Source organism: Chelonia mydas, chromosome 10 (assembly GCF_015237465.2).
Source record: "Chelonia mydas isolate rCheMyd1 chromosome 10, rCheMyd1.pri.v2, whole genome shotgun sequence".
Classification (NCBI taxonomy): domain Eukaryota; kingdom Metazoa; phylum Chordata; order Testudines; family Cheloniidae; genus Chelonia; species Chelonia mydas.
The window spans coordinates 78,854,085-78,872,736 of NC_051250.2; the positions used below are offsets into that span (position 1 = coordinate 78,854,085).

Below are 18,652 nucleotides of genomic sequence, written 5' to 3' on the forward strand. Positions count from 1 at the left end.
CCGCATTGTACCTAACTTTAATCTCACCTGACTCTACAGATCGCTTCTGATAGTTTTTGTAAATGGGGTGCTTTCCCATTTCACCTCTCCTCTTGCCCTCCATCCCAGAGAACGGCCACTCCATTGCGTCGTCTTTATGCGCCATCTTCTCCAGGCAATCTGTAGCAAAAGTTAAATTTCACGAAATGTGCTTGGACAGGCTGCATGGTACCTCCAGTATAAATACTGCGTGACTCCCTCCTTTCAGTATTTAGAAGGTGAATTGGGTCCAACAGAGAAAGCAATGTGGGTTTCCGTTTCTCAGAAACTGGCAGTGGCCAGCAGGAGCAGCAGTGACTTGTTGATGAAATTCCAGAATTATTCAAAAGCCATTTGATGTTTCTAATCACCACTGCTCTGGCTAAATTCTTCAGATTGATATAGTGTGTAGAGGATTGGCTTTGCACGTGGAGTGCGGTCAGCACTAGAAGCTGAGAGGCTGGAGCATACTCAGTGAGGACAGAATCTTCAGACAGTTTAGTTGCCAAACTCTACAAGTCTGAGTATGTGTTAACTTGTCAGAGGCTCATAACTTGGCCAATGCGGGGGTTAATTTTCACAGGAACAGCAAAAGGCGCCTCCCTGACTGCAGGACAACACCTCCCCCAAATGTCAACTCTGTGCTCCAAAACATGGAGGTGCTAGAGCTTCTCAGTTAAATGGTTGTAAGAATATTTTAAGCGTGGGCAAAACTGTTTCTTAAATCTTGTTCTCAAAAATGGCTGAATCATTTTAGCTGAACCTTTCCAAAAATTTGTCCCAATTCAGGCCCTGGCATGTTAAATTTCAGCCTGTATGACTGAGGTTTGGCAAACATAAGCAACTGAAAACAGGGTCTTATAATGGAAAGTGTCAAGCAACTTTAACTGCAGGCATCTCTACCTATGCTGCCGATACTGTATTCTGGACATGACGCTCTGTGGAAGCCCCCTCTCCTTCCATGTGACACACCCATTCAAAGACACCTTGCCCGCTGTCTGCCAGTGGCACAAGTTCTCTTCGGCAATAGATGCTTCCCATTTAAACTTTTTCCTGGTGTAAACAACCCAAACCAGGTTACTCTAGTGAAGGAAGGGGGGCTACCAGATGATATTTCTGCCCAAGATACTTTTTGCAGCATGTAACTTTTTCATGAATCTGTTGTCCGCTTACTAGCTTGTGAGTGTGTGACAATGCCCCTTACAAGCATTGCAAGGTGAGGTCAGACAGGAGGTCAAAGAATGAATGAACAGTCTGAAGCCGATCATATTTGGATTCCCTTGCACCTCTCATGTTAGTACCCTAGTCTAGTATGAATGTCTACTTTTTTGCGGGGGGGATGGTGGTTAAAACTCTTTAGATCTCAAGGTCTTGTTTTTTTGTTTTGTTCTTTTAACCTTAAGTAACAGCAGTTTCCAGATAATTTAGACTTAGGAAATGAGGATCAAATTGCTTTCTTAATCCTTTGTTTTTGTAAAAGGGGGTGTGAACTACAAGAAATATCTTGTTCAGACCCAAACATTCTGATTTATTTCCAAGCCAATAGAACTCCTCTTGGAACTAAGATGCCTTTTATGATGATGATGATGATAATAATAAAGAGGGAATGTTCCTGGATTGGTGGGATTGCTCAGCAAACAGAAATAGGAAAAGGAGAAGGATTTCTCAAGCTGTTTCCTGAAGTCCAAACATGACTGAAAGTTTTTATAAACTTTCTGCTCAGGTTTCAGGAAACAGCAAATGAAACTGCATTCCTGATTTATTTATTTTTTTTGAGATGTAATAAAATATCATCTATAAGCCTGTAGCCTTTCAAAGTGTTCTCTGGAGGGCAGGTGAAGAGTGGAGGCAGATTGACTGATGGCTGGAATAAAGCCTCATTATTATCTCTGGGATTATAATTCCAGTCTATTCTGAGGGTCCAAAGTGACAGGAGTTTGGTCATCTCAATTTAGTTCTGGCTGGATTCTTGTGAGCATTGTATAATGTTACACGTGATTTTGCACCACTCTGTCTACTATTACACAATCTGTAGCAGGGGCTGATTTTCTGAGGAGGCTGAACTTCCATTCACCTCTGAAAAGGATGGTCCTTCCAAACCCTGGCCTTAGGCAGTTGAGTGTGGCTAGTGTGAAGTATCTGTCCTGCAAACTAGCATCTGACACTGCAATTAAAAGTTGGGATTTAACTTCCCAGTATTGCTAATCTTTCAAGAGCACCAGTGAGGAGGAAAAAATGGTAATGCTTAGATAGAAAATGCAAATACACAAATCTAGATGGGAGAGGCAAATTTGCTTTGCTGAACTACAAACCCATGTAAACAGTGAGGTTTCAACAGTGTGAGTGAAACATGTACATTATGGGGTTCATGCTCTCGGGGGGGGGGGGGGGGGAGAGGAGAGAGGAAATGAGATCAGAGGAAAACTGTGGAGAAAAAAATGAGACCTAGAGTGAAAATCAAACCCAGCGATGCAAGCAACAGGAATTCATATGGGAAAACACATTTTTGCCCTATGTAGTTTTCACAATTGTGGCAGCTTTGCTATTGGGGGTTTTATCCCCCCAAAATAGCACCGGCTTCCTATATCCCAACAAACATTGTTTATAATCCCTAAGGGAAAGAGAAGATTCAATTACAGGAATAACAATGGCCATATAGGGTCAGACCAATGGTCCATCTAGCCCAGTATCCCGGTGGCCAGTGCCAGATGCTTTAGAGGGAATGAACAGGACAATTATCGAGTGATCCAATCCATATCCTCCAGCCCCAGCTTCTGGCAGTCAGAGGATATTTTTTGCAAACTCATCCTACAGTTTAGTGATTCTCCCATTACTGTCTAAGTCCTCATCCTGGGGTCCAGCTGGTCTTGGCCTGATGCAGGACCCCTGGGTGTGCTGGGAATGGCAAAGATGCCCATACACCACTTTTGCTGCGAATGCTAGGGACCAATTTGGTCCCAGACATAAATTGCAGATTAGTCTCAACTATCCCAGCAAGTCATAGCCCACAAAGGGCTGTTACCCCAGCCAGGGATTGCTGGAGTGCAGCAGCGTTCTGGCCACAGCTGCTCCCCCTCCTCTTCCCTCCGCTGAAGGAGACTAGAAGGCAATGGCAGAGAGCCAGCTAAGCCTGCTCAAAACTGTATTGAAGGTAGGGCTGGAGGAAAGCTGGCTTCAGGATGGGGGAGCCACAAATACCATCTCTGTAGCTCCCTTCCCACGTGGGCTCAGTGCTTGCTTGGGCGCAGCAATGCATTCAGCACTTGGTTACCAGAATCACTAATCCTGTCCAAAAGCCAGGCAATATATCCTGTGAAATCAGATAACTATTGCGACATGGTGGGACACTTTAAAATATGTAGCTGATTTTGGAGTTAGCGCAGGTGACGGTTAAATATTAGGATAACATTCTGTGCCTGAATTTTTAAAGCCATTTTAACCCAGCCTCTCTTTTTGTGTCCAGAATTTGCACCCACAATTCTGAGGAGACAACGAAGGGTAAAGGTGGGTTTTAAGAAGAAGCCTTTACTGTTATGTGGGGCTTAATAAATGTAACAATACTACTCAAAAATTCCAGCTTAACTATTGAGTACCTAGTGCGAAGTAGTATTCCTGGAGAGTGAGCCTGCTTGGTTTTTTTTACAATTAATCTTTAGGTCTCTGTTAGCTGTATGGACAATAAATGCACTTAATAGATTATAAAGTGTTACAAAATATACTCAACATACCATCAAGTATAATATGCTGGAGACTCAAAGCCTAACTGTGAGTGCAAAGTTCTGTGGCATATCTTTTTGCTTAATTCCCACTCCCTTTTTATATACACACTCCCCATTGCAGAATCCAAAGGACCATGATGAATGCATATGGGAGAAGCCAAACTCAAGAGAAGTCAAGCAGATTGCAACAAGTGCTCAGAGTTCACTGATCTTCCCATATTGAGCATAACATCTCCATAACATAAGAACAGCCATATTGGGTCAGACTAATGGTCCATCTAGCCCAGTATCTTGTCTTCTGACAGTGGCCAATGCCAGGTGCCCTAGAGGGAATAAACAGAGCAAGTCATCAAGTGATCCATCCCCTGTCGCTCATTCCCAGCTTCTGGCAAACAGAGGCTAGGATAAGTCAGAGCATGGTTTTGCATCCCTGCCCATCCTGGCTAATAGCCATTGATGGACCCAATCTCCATGAATTTATCTAGCTCTTCAAGACAACCCAGGTTCTGACCCCAAAATTCTCAACCATAGGCATATGGACCGTCAGAGAGGACCCACCAATGGCAGCCTCCAGGGATACTTATTTGACAGCTAGGATGTGCCTCTGGTGTCAACTTCATTTAATCCAGTTGAATACCGAAACAAAACCCAAATTCCTTACTTCTCTCTAGCCACAAGGGCCTTATTGAAACAGGCACTGACCTGGACAGGGGTAGGGACAGCTAGTTACATAGTTTCCTCCACCTCCTTCCTTCCTTCCTTCCTTCCTTTCTTCCAACAATCTGTGACCCAGCCCTGGACAATGGGGGAAAAATGGCTTCCCCAGCCCTGCCAATTTTAATATAATTGCCCAAAATATGCGGGAACTGGTTCCATGTCATCCAGCAGTCAGAAAAGGCCTCATAACTCTTCTGATGAATAAACCCCATCATAATTATTTTACTTACAAGGTTTTGAAGTTTGGGATCGTTCGGTATAATTTCTGCCTCAGCTTTCCAAAGACACGAACACTACTAATGATAGTCATAAGAGTTACAATTTTGTTTCACCAATTTGCATGTTCAGTTTTTTAATGGCCATGGCATTTGTAGTCTGGGTTATTATAAGTGAGATTTTGTACCTCCAAATAGATGATTACTGTAATTTAACTCAAAATATAGAAAGGTGCAGCCAAAGATGTCTTCATCTAACCTCAATGTTTCTTTTGCTCTTCTAGACTTGGCTACCAGATTTAGCTGGAACATCAAAAATGCTATGGGCTATTTTCCCTGAAATGACATTACTGAAGGGGGCCCACAGAAATGAGCATAGGGAAAGCTTGACAGGCTTGCAGGGACAGATGAGAAATAACTACCCGGCACATCAATAAATTAATCAATGGAGTTTTTCTTCCTTTAGCCTCAAGGGAATCTGCGCCGGAAGGTGCTGCAGGTCATTGCAGACCACTCCCATCACCATCTCATCTAGAGCATGAAGAGTTCCTCTCTTCGGACTAGGGATGGAGAACATGTTGGGATACAATAGGGTTCTGGGGCCTGCTTCTGTGACATTTGAATACACTCAACTTTATTTGAAACAGAACTGACGGGATCCCAAATTGTTGAACTCCTTGATAAAAATTCGCCTGCTCGGCTCAATGGTAGAGTTCTTCTGATCTTTTAAAGTGAACTTAATTGACACCTTGAACTGGGAAAAAAATAAAACAACCCCAAACCTGGCTTGATTCTGTTTTGGGTGAGGGTCATCTCAGAATGGCTAAGACTTGAGGAGGAAGGATGGTCCAGTGGCTAAGGACCAGCTTGAGACCTGGGTTCAATTGCCTGCTCTGTCAAAGTGTCATAGACTTTACAGTCGAAGGGACCATCATGTGTCTGTGCCTCAATTCGCCATCTCATGGGGTATTTGCGAGGAGCCCAGATACTATGGTAACAGAGGCCATGTTAGATGTATCATCTTGTCTGGAGTAAGAGATCAGAAGCTGGTATTGCTACAGTTCAGTGGATATTGTATTCACTTTTATCAACTCCCCTGGGAGAAACTGACAATTGGAATGCTGCATCAAAGATCAATGGAAGAACTTCAGCTTGACAGAAAACATGCAGACCCACGAACCACAAAGAAACTTTGGCCTCTAAGCAGTAACGGAGGAGCATACTTAAGTAGGAGCAGGTAAGATGGTACAGTAGCATACCAGACTGGAGGAACAAAGAAAGAAGCATTAACTCTAGAATGAAGAGGTTTGGTTAGTTCAGTGCTGGTAAGTTTCAGATAAGCATCTAAATTCTGGGTGCCTGTCTGAACACAAGCTCCATACCTTCCCCTGGTGTAACTCCACGTATCGTGTCTAGAAGGAAAAAGATGAGAATTTATCTATTCAAGGCAACAAATGCAAGGAAGTTCAGAGTTAAACATGTCACTAAAGCTGATTGGGAAACTGTTTCTCCTGCAAAAATTTACTTTTCTTCAAAAACATGAAAAGCAAAAATGTTAGTTTCAGACATTTTTGGCCAAAAACTGAAACATTTTCAGTTTTTGGAGGAAAAATAAAAAAAAAAAAAATTGAGGCAAACAGACACTATCCATGACACTTTTGTTTAATCAAAACCCCTAAAGTTTTAACAGAAAATGTTCAACCAGCCCTACCTGTCCCATGTTGTTCCAAAATAATAACTTAGTATTTAGCACATCATCTGCAGTTGTGATGAGCCCTCTGCAGCATAATTCAAGGATGAAACAGTGCAGTTTTTCGTCCTAATTCATTTTCAGTGGAATGATGATGATTCGATCAGTGAGTCGCTTTGAGTTGCTCTGAGCTCTGTTCCAGTTTCGTAATCTCTGGAGCATATAACCACAGAGTAAAATGTAACAGTTATACTTAGACTATAAAGTCTTCAGCTCGGTCAGCTTGCCTTCACACTTTCTGGTAAAGCACCACCTGTACTGAGCTACAATTATAATAATCCCAGAAACTATTTAATCAGATCTAAGGCACCTCTTCATTTTTGTATCTATCTACTGTCCTGAGATTATAAATGGAATTTAAGTGTATGAATCACAGCAAGATATGTCACACACAACAGAATCGTCTATCGTGTTATAGGCAGCATAGTGGTCACCATTAAACGCTTTTGCAAGTAACTAACATCACCGCGGTGTTCCCAGAATTCCCATGGCATTCCCTATACCGCAGTAATGTTATCTGCTTGCAAAAGCAATGTTGTAACAGCCTTAATGGTGACTGCTGTGCACTACTTAAGGAAGCCTTAATCTCCTGATCGTTGAAACAATAGACAGTTATGCCATCTTGGGAGCTGTTAAGGTCTACGTTGTGTCAATGGCAGTAACTTCACGTACTCAAAGCCATTATGAGACTTTCCAGTGCGTTATAGTTACTGCCCAAAGACAGAGCTGCTCTTCTAAATGAATTCATTCAGCCATTAAATCTTGAGAAATGTGCTGAGGCTGCATTATAGCAATAAACCCCCATGGCGTGGGCACCAATGTGCCATTGGAGAGTGTCTTGTGTGCATGGGGAGGCATGGGCTGGCCAAGGGCGACTGGCTTCCACCCAATCCGCTGGCTGAAGTACGCCCTCTGGCACAGGCTTCCTACTGCAAGGGAAGAGTTTTACAAACCACCTGTGGAGGTTATGCAGTATATCCTTTCACCGTGGAAAGTAGTTCCATGGAAGAGGGGAGAGGATGTCCAGAAGGGAGGCTCTACACCCCTTTTCCCTAACCTTTAGAGTATTTTGTGTGTGTTTTTTTTTTTTTTAAATATTCTCCAATGTGTTGTCCCCTTTTTGAGTTTTCCATCTGGGCTCCTTCCTCCTATCCCCTAGGAGCTTTTTCTAGCAACAGTGCTTGACACAACAACCATGTTCAAATTCAGGGTACTTCCCTTCCCATTTGGTTTTTATAGTGTAGAGCAGATCCTAATTACATTTGTCCATATAACTAGAAAGCTGGCAGCTCCCAAACTGCTGCTGAAAGGGCCTTTGGAACCTGGTGTGAGTGTCCGTTTAAAACACTCACTCTTCTTCCCCCTACTTCCTTTCTCCTCCTTGCAAACCCCGATGCCTCCCTTCACTATCTCGTCCCCAACACTTGTGTTTGTCCTCCCGCTGACACCCATTAACATCATGGGCACAGAATTCTGTTTTCAGCAGTGAGGATGGACCCAGCTGTGCACTATAGGCAGTTAATACATGGGCATAATGTTATCGGAAGGGCCCAGCTGCAGGATCCTTGCTTGAGGGCTATTTACTTTCATATCTTTTTAGAAAAGTAATATCCAGAGCTTAGCACAAGCACCAGGCCTCGGGGCGAGAAAGGTGGGAAATAAAGGAAATCAGTGTCATTAACATGAGTAATGTTAGTTACCAACTATTTCCTTAAATTGTTAGTCCTCCTTTTATTTGAAGTCATATGGACTGGCAAGCATCCAGCCATTCTCCAACAGGTATTTCCCTTCTGCCCTCAGCCTTCATCCACCAGGATCTTCCAGTAGGCTTATTCTGTTGTGCCTGAAAGAAGAATTATAGAAGTGGTAGAAGGGAAATACCCATTGGATCGTTAAGACCTTCCATGACAGACTTGGGGATTAAATCAGATTGCTCAGTTTCTATAAAGCTCATACTACGTGTGCTCTCAGCCAACCGCTAAAACTGTACTGTTAACAGGTTATGGTACATCTTGTGACACACAAAGTAATATAGATAGAACTGTAGCCTGAAGATCCAGAATGGAATGTGGCATTAACAAAAATTGTCCAAATAATTAGTCAATTTGGTATGAGCAAAGCCCTGAAGCTACCCATTTTAGTTTGGGGCAAATCTATATTTTGATACACAAACAACTCTTTTAAAAAAAAGTCTGTAGATTTCACTCTTTTTTTGATTCAGAGGGTGGTTTTTTTCAGGTACATGCAGTACCCTGATCCTTGACGGACATGGAAGCTTTGATTGCAGATTGCATTTTTGTTTGTTTTGACCTTGAGTTAGCACCACTTCTGCGAGGAAGGTTAACCCATTAAGTGTGTGTGACTAATGATTCAATAGTGGTAGAACCATTGTTAGTAATGCGCATGCTCTATTCCACACTAGACCAGAATGGAAACGCAAAATACTCTGGAGCCTACTTCCAACATGTGTTCACAGCAAATGATACCAGTGAAAGGCACTGTCAATCTCTTATTGATAGGAAAGTCAGTCCTATTGTGCCAGGTATCAGAGGGGTAGCCGTGGTAGTCTATCCACAAAAACAATGAGGAGTACGGTGGCACCTTAAAGACTAGCAGATTTATTTGGGCATAAGCTTTTGTGGGTAAAAACTCCCACTTCTGAAGAAGTGGGTTTTTTACCCTTGAAAGCTTATACCCAAATAAATCTGTTAGTCTTTAAGGTGTCACCAGACTCCTCATAGTCATATTGCGGATGCTGCATTAGCAACATGGTTGAGAAAACGCTTGATTTGAACATTTCTGTTGCCCTGAAATTTCAGATGCTTGTTCTGTCCAGATGTGGATATTTTATTTTTGGAAGCTTGCTAAGATTTCATTTAGCTGTTTAAAAATGGGATGGTTACCGATTAAGACATTCAAGATGAATGAGTTCCTGATGATGGGAGAGTACTGAAACAAGGGCATGCGACAACTTCATTTGCATCGTGGAATCCTAGTTCTCAAACAAAAAAAACCACACAAGGAATTTAAAAGCAAAAACTCAATACTCCTGCTACCTTCTCGATGAGATTTTACATGCACAAGTATATTCATATTTGTGGTGCTCACAGCAACTGTAACTAAGCCACATTATGCAGGCAGAAAAGTTACTGCCACAAAGGATGATATGCATTGATAAAAGAGCTGAGTTGCCATTTCTGCAGAAGCCGTAACTTTGAATTTCCTGATTATTTTTTCCTGCGTGCACATGGCATTAACTTATTTGTGTGTGTCCATGAAATATTATTGCATTCCACCACTTGCATGACATAACAGATCAATGTCTGGAAGCCCTCCGTGGTTGTTTTAAGTTTCCATCCCCAGAATGTAATTATTGTGCATTATGCAGTGTTTATTTAAAGAATGAAAAATCCTGTGGCAATCAGAGGGCGTGCCAAGTTACAGGAAAAATGCTTTTAAAAATCAAATAATATACGGGTGTGGGCAGCTGGTGTTCATAAGACCTAAAAACAAAAATGTATTTGTCCCCCAGAGTGCTGAGGGAGTAGATATCCTTACATACCTCTGGTCCTGGTGGGATAACCTTAGTCAGGGTTCACCCCCATTTCTGTCTCTTGCCTTAGGGAACCTTTCCCGTTTACTTATTTGAGTGTGTTCTAAGCGTCTAAGATGTTTGCCAACTCCTCCATCTGTAATGCTGGCTGTCAGCTGAGAGACCTCTCTGGTGTGCTCCACAGCTGTTTTAACATCTTGGCACACCATTCAAAGACCCCAGCAAGGTTGCAATAGCTTCTCCTTCATCCTCAGGAAATAATGGATGGACAAAATCTGAAAGCCACCAGAGAGAGAACAACATAATTCAGCCCATTCATCTGTTCATACAGACTTAATCAATAGTGCCTGGGATCAAATGGGACTTGAAGTGACCGTAAGCTAAGATAACATACTGGTTAAACAGTCTATGGATTTATTTTATTTTAATATTAATCAAGCTTATTCCAGTAATGCCTCGGGACCAATGAACAATGGGGTCCCATTGTGCTAGGCGCTGTACAACCACAGACCCAAAGCACTAGACAAGACTGGCACAGGGTAGCTTAAAGGGACAAAACATATCAGCAGTGTACCCGACATGATTGTGCTCAAAATCTCGTTAGTTCCCAGATTTTGTGGGGCAGGTGAGTTGAGTTGGGGATGAACTAAACGGAAAAACAAGACAAGTGAGGGAAAGGGGCTGGGCAAAGGGGACAGAGCAGATGAGGAGAAGGAAGAGAAAGAGGGAGGGGAGATTTACCTGCTAGCTTGGTGGGAGGAGTAATCTATCAACTCAATGTGATTGTGCATAGCTACTGCAGTTGTAAGATTATTCTATCCTGCAAGGCACTGATCGACATTGTGGGTGCTCCAAGCAATGTGGTTGATGGGGCTGGAATATAAACGCAGTTAGGAGCTTATGAGGACAATTAAATACTGAAGTGATGCCACCACATCGGTGCTCATGTGAGATGCCCTGCAAGCTGTACGGTGATTGTGATTGCCCAGGCTTGTCCCGCCAGGTAAAATGAAGTTATCCTGAGCGGTATGGATGAGATCCCCTGCGAACGCCTGTGGTAACAGCAGAATTGTACAAGTGGGAAACGAAAACAGATGTTTGCCCAGTGTTCTGCGTAAGCAAAGCTACAGTGCTGCTGTCTGAAGAGTCCTGGCAGACGGGCCTTGATCCTGCAGAACTTTACTCATGCAAACAGTCCGACTGAGCTCACTTGGCTGCTCCTGTAGATATGCTCGCCAGAAGGGGCGCTTGATGAGCCTGTCAGCCTTGTGTTGTAATTAGAATGGTCGCTAATGTTAAGCTCTGAGAATGGAAACCGCACTGCAGATCGGCACTTGGGTGTGAGGGGCCGCACTGCAAAGCCATGCTTGTGTGTCCCCTCCGCTGTCTCATTGCTGGGGTTGCACTCACTCCTGTGAGGTGCTAGGACTTCTGCGGGCCTGTCCCGTGGTTCTCAGCACTGTAGTAAGCTGGGCCACTCTAGTTCTTTTCCAGGGAATTGTGTGAGAACCTGTCTGCCCTTCTGGGCGCACAGGAGGAATTGTGGGAAGGCAGAACCTTTGTGCTTTACCCTGCATCCTCGCTGCAAAGTACGTGGGTTACCAGTGAAAGCCTGGCTTGGGCTTTAGCCAATACCCTAAGAAGGGCCAGCTAGCACCATCCCTGTCAGGTGAGAGAGTTTTGTGTGTGGACAGGAGGGGGGCTAGAGGCAACACCTGAGTGAGAGCCTGGGTTAACTCTGTGGTGAAGACTAGCCCAAAGACCATCTGCCATTTTTGTACATTTAGTGCTTAGATACCAAGGTGACGGGTATTTAGAAGTGCCAGAGGATGACTGGATTGGCTGTACAGAGGCATTACTTGCAGGCTAGCTTCAGAATTTATCACGGAATGGCAGAAATAACAATGTTCCAGCTGCCCCATTTCACACACTCTTGTGGGCTTCCCGCCCAAATGTTTAACAAAGGGCTTCACGTTGGGAGCCTGCATACTCTGGAGAACGTCAGTAGGGCGGTTCCTTTTTCAGTTATGAATGGCTCCTCAATCAATCTGCTGAATTAATGCAGGGAAACCAATGCCTTGGATGGCTATTGCATCTGCAGCGGGGAGGTGATGATCTGCAGAACCGTCTCACTGAAAGGCTGGCTATGCTAGAAGTGCGTTTTCTGCGTGGAATTCCATAGGTCGCTGGCTGCAATTGCTACAGAGCATCCTGAACCACACAATCCATTCACGTAGCCTTGCTTGATGATGTATCACACAGACATTTTGATCATTTTAGGCAGTTTTATAATCATACTCACGGGCAATATGGAGCTTCCACTGTGGTATTGATGCGTAGCCCACAAGGGGGAGCTTTATGAGCTCTAGCACTGTATCATTTTAAACGCATTTTTGATGGACCACTTCGATGTCGAAAAGGCAGTATTTTCACAAAAATGTTGAATAATTTCAGCTGACTCTAGGCGAGTTAAACTGACAAAGAAATTGTAACAGCAGGATTCCCTTTCATCAGCCCACTTTCTCTAGTTTTTACAGTCAACAGAACCATGCAGTTTCTGGAGGTGTAGGACTAGCCTATTACACAAAGCAAACTGCTTTAGGAACAAACATTGGGTCAAATTCTGCTCCTAATCTGCCAAGGCCCAAATGTGGGCTGCACTGTCTGAGACAAGTTATTCATGCAGGAAATTTTAAAATGCTGGGAGATTTGCTCTTTTCTGGTGAATAACGTTTTCTATAACTTCAGTTTCATCATGCTTTATTTCAGAGGTAAATGGATTCCTGCAATTCAAGCGAGGGGACGCCAGACTTGAATGAAACACAGGGAACTTTCAGGCGAAAACGAATGGCTGTTCCTCATTACGAGAGACATTTTGAGAAGTCTGCTTCTGGCTTTCATTGGCACTGGTGTAAATCTGAAGCAATGCCATCCACTTCAGTGGTGTCATGGCAATTAGCCCCAGTGGAAAGGAGAATCTGGTGCAATGTGAACTCAGTATTATGATACTAAGAATGGAAGATGTTTAGCTCACACGCTTAACAAAACCCCTTTGCTTTTGCTGCAACCTCCAGGTTGGAGTTTTTTCCTTGTTAGTTGACTACCGGTTAGCTGGAAGGACTTAGCACCTTGCTAAAGGCTAGTCTGAACCCTCTCCTAAGGTTTGTTCTAAGCTTACAAGCGTTTGTCCAGGGTATGTCGAGCCTGGGAGAAAGGTGTGCTTTTAAAACAGGACATATTTTAATATCCTAGTGTAAACATGGCAAAGAGCTCACACGCTTGTTAGCTGGTTGAGATGAACCCTAGAGACTGGGAGAGCTGGGTTGCCGACTAGTATCCAGGTTGTTTGACTTGTGGCTTGCTGCTTGCCATCTGCCATGCTTCATTTGCCATTTGCAATAGTCAACACCCCCTTCCTGCTCCTCCCTTCTTGATACATTCACTGCCTCCTGTTAACTGAGCACCAATGGCTGGCTCTGCCATTCTCTTCCCTTACCCTGCTTCACATCTGATTTCTCCTCATCTCAGGCCTCCTCTTCCTTTTCCCATTTCCACCTGTGTCCCATCATGTTCCTCCTCAATCATCCCTCCCACAAGTTCTGTCCCTTCCTCATTTCCCCTTTGTCCCTGCCTGCCTGTCCTCTCAGTAAAAATAATACAAACTATACATCCATTTAGTGGAATGAAATGGGAGGGAATTAAAACCGGAGCCAGCAAGAAGCAAGTCTAAACTGAACAAACATTAAGCGCTGTTCTCCCCTATTCTCTCTCCATCCCACATTCTGATCAATTTACTCACTAGAGAGATACTCAGAGTAAGGGAAGGACTTGCAGGATCAGGCCCTTTGATTGTAAACTCTTCAGGGCAGGGACAGTGTCCTCAGCCAAGTCTCCGGCATGCCAGGCACTCACATGGTGGCGTAAATAATAATCACGGCTGCTTGGGCTCATCTCTTTTCCAGGTGGGTAGTGACATTAATGTTTAAGGAGAACATCCATGAGAGTCCCAGGCAGTCTACAGAGTAGGTGAGACGAGGACACACAATTTGCTCTCCTGGTCTATTTGCTATTAAATTGTCAAATATTAGATTTTTCTAAAAATTATGATGTCCCTTTGGTGGCCATTACCAACACAGGCCATTGTCTGGGTATTTGATGTACTAGAGAACGCACCATAACTGAAAACTGTAGACTTCATGGAACTTCTAAAGAGTTGTTCTAATTCCATCCTTTTCGGTCACTCTCTGACATTGGGCTACAAGGACTCCCTCTGGTGGATAATTTAACACCTGCAAATACATATAGAATTTTTTTTTAAACCACATATTGTGTAAGTCTGCTGTATAAGGGGACTGGCTTACATAAAAGCCTGCGAATTTAAAGTCTGTTGTTTTGGGAGTTTTTGAACGTGTAATTCTGGGGAACTGGATGTCTCAGGACTTGATAACTGGATTATAGAACCTTCCTTTCTAGGCCAATAGCCCAAATCTCATCCAGGCTAATAGTAGCTGAATTACCTTTCGATAGACCACAGACCAACGTGAAATGAGTTACCTTGCTTCTGTCCAGTTCCCCTTGTACAGTTGTCAAGAATTATTTTTTTAAATTCTTTCTTCTTTACCATCCAGCCGTAAGAACAAAGCGATTGGTTGCCACGGAACCCCTGTCCTATGCAAACTATGCAACTCTCAGGTCTGACCTGTCCCTATCTGCAGCAGTGGACTAGTGGATGTTATCCATAGACAGAGAATGGCCATGTATTTTTAGTCTAAGTGACTTCCATTTTAGATTAATGGAACACGAAAAAGCGAATGCAGAACAAACGCGCAGTCTGCAGGAGACAGCACGGAGTGCATCTCCTGTGTAACAGTCTGTCTCAATGGAATACACAATGTCAGCTGCCTCCAACAGAGTCTCAGTGCAGAGCTGCAGGACACAGAAGACCGTCATAAACACTGTACAGCACAGTGAAGGCTCCCTTTCTTGCGAAGTTCCCTACCAAAGTTCATGTGAAGAGCTTGAATTCACTTATGTAGCAGCCCCCATAAAATGGCTGTAGCTGGGTTGTATCAAAAGAGCCTAGGGGAGACAGATAATCCACCTCCTGAATTTCTGAGATTTAGGCACCCAACCCCCTTGGGCTCCTTTGAAATTCCCAGCCTCCAGTTTTGCCACCACCAGCCTTTCTATCTTGGCTTTTGCAAAGATCTATAAAAGCACCTCTGGGCATTGTGATATTTGTGGGAGAGTTTGATAGGGGATCTGAATGGGCCCCTCATTGTGTCTTGTTTAACATGGCTGTTGTGCTAACATAGCTAACCTTTCCCTCGCTTAGCTCATTTTATAGGGACCTTATGTCTTTATGGACCTGACCCTTTTCTCTTGCTCATGTAGCTCTTTCTTTCTGTCCATGTAAAATATTTTAAAATCCAGTCTTATCTGCATAGCATTTGCGTTTGGGCAAGGAAAGGAATGTTCACGATGGATAGACCGTGAAGGTGAGTCAACAAAACAGGAGATGGAAGACACTAGGCGGATGGAGCCGTAGCAACCCAAAGCAAACAGTACAAATGATGGCCAAGGTCAAGGGGGAGGGGGTGGATTCTCCATTACTCACCATTTTAAAATCCAGAGTGGGTGCTTTTCTAAAAGCTTTGCTCTAGGAATGACTTTGGGGACGTTCTGTGGCCTGTATTATGCAGGAGGTCAGATGGTCTATGAATATGAGCTACACGCATCTGAACACACACGGCAGAACCACCGGAAAATGTGATTTGTGTTTTATTGTCCAGGCTTCGCTGTGCCAGGTGCTGAAAATACCCAGAGTAAGAGGCAGTTCCTGCCCCAGAGAGCTTAACATCCACACAGCCAAAGGGAATATCACTAGCCCCATTTCACCAGTGGGGAACTGATGCATGGAGAGGCTAGGTGACTTGCCCAAAGCCTCACAGGGTGTCGGTGACACAGCTGGAAACTGACCCCGGATCTTCCGATTCCCAGGCCAGTGCCTTCTGCTTCTAGAATAGAAATAAACATGCAGAGAAGCTGACTAAAAGCTGAGCAGGGGGGAATTCAAAACTTCAGCTTAGTTTGCCCTCGGGTCATGTGCCACATGAGGAGAATAAGTGTTTTGGCCTTTAAATTTAATTGTAGTGCTCATGAAAGGCCTGGGGAGGGAAGCCCAATATTCATTCACTGACCAGGTACAGAAAGAGGAACAGGGAACACCCCCCCGCCCCTTGTGGGGCTGGTCCAAAGCCAGTTGAATTCAATGCGAGTCTTTCTAATGACATCAGCTGACCTTTGCATCAGACTCTTCTCCACCAAAGTGCCTAGATCCTGTGCCAGATGGACCTGGTGATGAGGGAGAAGCTCATACGTCGAGGTACCTCTCTACGGCAAATTAGACTTATCCCATCAACTCATTTCCCTTAGGTCACCAAATAACCCACAGAGGGTAGTAACAGCCTTTGGGCTCTGCTGATCTTCTCCAAACTCAAGACTATGACCTAAATGTACTAGGCTCTATGTTCCATTACCAATCGCCCAAGGATAACACTTAAAACCAAAAAACTTGTCTGGCTAGCAAGCAAATCATCTCAGCCTGGCTTAAAGGCTCATCTTTTGCACATGCTTAAGACTGCTGGAGGCTATAGATAAAGGATCCATTCATAGCAATTGGGTGGTTTTGAAAAGAAAGTTTATCATGTGAGAGACAGAAGGTCTGTTGTTGACTTGGCAGAATCTGTATCCTTTGGTCCCTGGGCACTGGATGAGACGTGTAAGGGAGTGGCTTTGTGGTCAGCAGGCCAAGGTTCTGTGGCACTGAAATGACAGCACATTCATGACTTGTTTGTGTGATCAGGTCTTTATTTCCTCTCATTGTGACACCTGACATCCAGTTGGTAACAGTGGTGCTTGAATTTATTATTTATTGGCTGAGTCTCTTAGTGCTCACCGTGATGTCAGCAGTGTTTTCTTTGTTACAAGCTGGAAAAGTATGAGCCAATGATCAAATAAAGTGCTGCGGGCAGGTGCACAAGGCACATAAATGCCAGAGGGCTGCCGATTGATCACCAAGCCTGGGAGAACACAGTGTGTGGCTGTCTGCAGCTGGAGGTGCTTTCCTACCACATGCTTAGCTCTGGGAGCGTGTCAGAACCAGGCCTCTCTATAAAACACAAAGAGGCAAATGGGTTTCTATAGCGGAGCAGAAATGACCTGCTAGCACAAGCCATAATCCTCATTGCTGTTTTAGCAACTGTGATTCTTAAATTGAGCAGTACCTAACTCCTGGTCCGGTCCCATTTGAAATCAGTTAGAACTATTCAAGGCATGAGGTGCCACTCAGCGTGGGTAAGGATATCAGTCTCTAGTCCTGTGTAAGCAGAATGAAATAATCTGTACAACACCCTTCTAACACTCTGTATATATGTGTACCAGCATACACTTCTAACACTCTGTATATATGTGTACCAGCATACACACACACACACACACACACACACACACAAACTTCGCGGTGAAATCCTGGCTCAGTGATGTCTGTTGGCATTCTGCTGCTAACTTCAATAGAGCCAGGATCTCACTCCTAATGCTATAGGAAAGCACTGTACAAAGTTGAGTCGGTATCATTACGTTGCAAGCTCTTTGGGTTGGGCTGTCTTTTTTCTGTTTGTACAGCACCTGGCGTAATGGCATCCTGGTCCACGACTGGGGCTCCTAGGTGCTACGAAATGACACCAAATAAATGATGATAATGCATCCCTATTGACAGGTGAGGAAATTGAGGCCCAGGGGGAAGTGATTTTCCCAGGGTCACCCAGCAAGTGAGTAGCTGAATCAGCAATAAAACTTACAATACATTGTGTCATGTGCACAGTGATAAACATCATTCTCTTCCGTTACGCAACTTAGGAAAACACTTTCTACCTGGGTAAGTAGCTTTGTTCCAATGTAACAGGGTGAAAGAGGTTTATTCCATGTGGGACAAGTTAGACAAGATGGGACAAATTATGCCCCACGCTGCTCACTTCCGTGAGGTTGTAGGAGGGGGAAGCAAGGGTAAATATGGTCTTTGTACAGCTGTAAATCAGGAGAAATTATATTGAAGTTGAAATGGTTGTAAAACCAGTGGGAGTGAAAGGAGGAGCATGCGCAGCCACTGGGTACTAAAGAAGGCACAATTTAAAGACCTGGGGCCAGATTCTCAGCTGGTGGAAATCAACATAGCTCCAGTGACTTCAATGGAATGGGGTCAGCTGAGAACCTAGCTGTAAATTTCTCTTACCAAGGGGTGGGAAAGATCATGTCCCTCTGGACTTTAGCTAAGTAGCAACTCTTCATTTTCCGAGGACAACAAACTGTAAGCTACTTTTTCTAGTAATGTTTGCTTTAGAGCCCCACTCAAACTCGCCAGGGCAAACCTGCAGCTGAATGTAAGTTCCTTCCTTCTTCCTATTAACTTTTTGTTTTTTCCTTCCTATTCAGTGGAGATTTTTTTTTTTAACACTGTTTGCATTATTTGTAGCTCTAGAAAGCTGTAGGACAGGGTGGATCAGTGGCCTACTGCACTGGGCTGTGCAGGAGATGTGTCCTGTTCCCAGTTCTCTGCCACAAATTTGGGGTGTGACCTTTCCCCTGCGTGTGCTCATCTCCGCTCCCAGATTGTAAGCTCTTC

At 44.0% G+C, this 18,652-nt stretch overlaps 1 long non-coding RNA gene across 2 annotated transcripts in view; it reads left to right on the forward strand.

Annotated features, from left to right (window-relative positions):
• LOC122461911 overlaps window positions 1-14,804 on the forward strand; it is a 100,277-nt gene extending 85,473 nt beyond the window's left edge. Inside the window, exons 3-4 of one of the 2 annotated variants that reach the window (XR_006284161.1) lie at window positions 5,136-5,906; window positions 12,742-14,804. This is a non-coding gene — a long non-coding RNA (uncharacterized LOC122461911). Of the gene's footprint in view, window positions 1-5,135; window positions 6,635-12,741 lie in introns of those variants that run through there. The other variant, XR_006284160.1, reaches the window with a different exon arrangement.
• Window positions 14,805-18,652: the final 3,848 nt, after the last annotated feature.